This window comes from Gossypium hirsutum, chromosome A04 (assembly GCF_007990345.1).
Source record: "Gossypium hirsutum isolate 1008001.06 chromosome A04, Gossypium_hirsutum_v2.1, whole genome shotgun sequence".
In the NCBI taxonomy this organism is placed as follows: Eukaryota; Viridiplantae; Streptophyta; class Magnoliopsida; order Malvales; family Malvaceae; genus Gossypium; species Gossypium hirsutum.
The window spans coordinates 56,453,295-56,455,711 of record NC_053427.1 but is presented as its reverse complement, the minus strand read 5'-3'; the positions used below and the strand labels follow the sequence as shown (position 1 = coordinate 56,455,711).

Here is a 2,417-nt window from a genome sequence, read left to right as displayed (position 1 = left end):
TGAATAAATCATCTGACTCAGAGTCAAATAACAAGTGAAGTCTAGGTGGATTTTTCCTTAGGTATTGTCTTAAGCAATCGAGTTTTCCAAAAAGTATTTTCCCCAAACTTCTTTTCTGTGATTTCTTAGTTTAGTTAATTAGTTAGATAAATAAAACCCTTTTATTTTTTAGGCTAGATAATAAAAAGAAAGTTGATACTAGTACTTTTAGTTCCTATGGGTTCGATAATTCGGTCTTGCTAAAGCTATACTACTGTTCGATAGGTCCACTTGCCTGCATTGTGATAATAGTTAGTTTCACGAACGATTCATTATAAATATTTAAAACCTCTCACGAATATCACGTATCAAGTTTTTGGCACCGTTGCCGGGGAACTAAGATATTAGGAACACTCGATTTTTATTACTTTAGCCATTTTACTTTTATTGCAATTTTCTTTTCTTTTCTAATTCTTCATTTATTTTCTTCTGACAGGTTTTTTTAGTTTATGACCAGAAGAAACCCGTCAGGACCACTACTTTTTGACAGTGAGATTGACCGCACAGTTCGCAGGAACCGGAGAGAAATAAGGCGAAGCCTAAGATACATAAAGGACGAGCAAGAGGACGATACTTCAACCACAACCGAGGAGATGGCTGAAAACCAAGAAAATCCGCTACCTCCTACGATTGCTGCTGATCCAGTAAATCAGAATCCTGCTCCACGTACTCTGTATAATTATGCTAAACCTAATTTAATAAGAACTGAATCAAGTATGATTAGACCTGCTATTGCTGCAAATAATTTTGAATTGAAACCTAACACAATTCAAATGATACAATAGTTTGTTCAGTTTGATGGTTTGTAGAATAAGGATCCCAATGCTCACTTAGCAAATTTCCTAGAATTTTGCGATACCTTTAAAATTAATGGCGTTTCTGATGATGCCATCCGCCTTCAGTTGTTTCCCTTTTCGTTAAGGAATAAGGCTAAATAATGGTTGAACTCGTTACTATGAGGGTCAATCACTACTTGGGAGAAAATGACCGAAAAGTTTTTATTAAAATATTTTTCGCTGGCTAAAACAGCTAAATTACGTAATGATATCTCTTCTTTTGTGCAGATGGATTTAGAAACACTTTACGATGCATGGGAGAGATATAAGGACCTTTTGCGAAGGTGCCCTCACCATGGGTTACCACTTTGGCTACAAGTTCAAACCTTTCATAATGACTTGAATCCATCGTCTCGACAAATGGTTGACGCAGCTGCTGGCAGAACCATCAATAATAAAACACTTGAAGATGCCTATGAATTTATAGAGGAGATGTCACTGAATAACTATTAGTGGCAAGCATGAGGACAAAGCCAACGAAAACGGCCGATTTTATAATGTCGATTTGGTCACCATGCTCTCTAATCAGGTAGAACTCTTGAATAAGAAAATTAATGGTTTCCTTAATTCTTTACAGGTTTACCCAGTAATGTAGTGCGAAGCAAATGGAGGTGAATCGAGCAATATAAACCTCGTGTGCCATACCCTAATGCGACAAGGAAAGACCGCTCAAATGAACAATTTGGTAAATTCTTTAAACTTTTAAAGAAACTACATATTAACCTACCGTTTATTGAAGAACTTTCGCAGATGCCGAACGGAGTCAAATTTTTAAAGGAGCTTCTAGCAAATAAACAAAAGTTAGATGAAACGTCGCATGTGAAGCTGAACACGGGTTGCTCAGCCATTCTTCAGAATAAGCTACCCAACAAAATAAAAGATCTAGGGAGTTTTATGATTCCTTATTTAATTGGTAGTTTAGATGTTAATAATGCGTTGGTTGATCTAGGGTTTATTATCAATGTTATGCCTTACAAATTGTTTAAGCAACTAGGTCTAGGGAAACCCAAACAAACTAGGATGAGCATTCAATTAGAATATAAAATTGTCAGATTCCCTAGGGGTATCATTGAAGACGTACTAGTTAAAACTGACAAATTTATATTCCCAGTTGATTTTGTTGTTTTAGACATAGAAGAGGACAATAACGTTCCTTTAATTTTGGGAAGGCCCTTTTTAGCAACTGCTAGAACAATTATTGACGTTGGCACAGGCGAACTCACACTTCGTGTAGGAGATGAAACAATCAACCTTCAAGCTCGTAACCTGAACAACACATCGAAAATTGAAGGTGAGGGTACAAATTGTTCTACTAAGACTGATCATACAGTGCAACCTATTTTGCAGGAAATAAGTTCAAAGGACACACGTGAGCCATGTTCAATGCCTCACCAAATAAGTTCAAAGAATCTACCCATGAAGAATGAAGGTTACGAATCGAGTTAGATGAATGGCTGACATTTAAACCGAGAAAACACGATAAACTAAAACTACGCCAGAACGAGTTCAATGCCTCACCAAATTAACTTAAGGTTGGAGATA

At 36.5% G+C, this 2,417-nt stretch overlaps 1 non-coding gene across 1 annotated transcript; it reads right to left on the bottom strand.

Moving 5' to 3' along the window:
• Positions 1–1,070: 1,070 nt before the first annotated feature.
• Positions 1,071–1,177, bottom strand: LOC121228589 (small nucleolar RNA R71). The gene has a single exon (XR_005926165.1). It is a non-coding gene; the product is annotated as a small nucleolar RNA R71 (small nucleolar RNA).
• Positions 1,178–2,417: the final 1,240 nt, after the last annotated feature.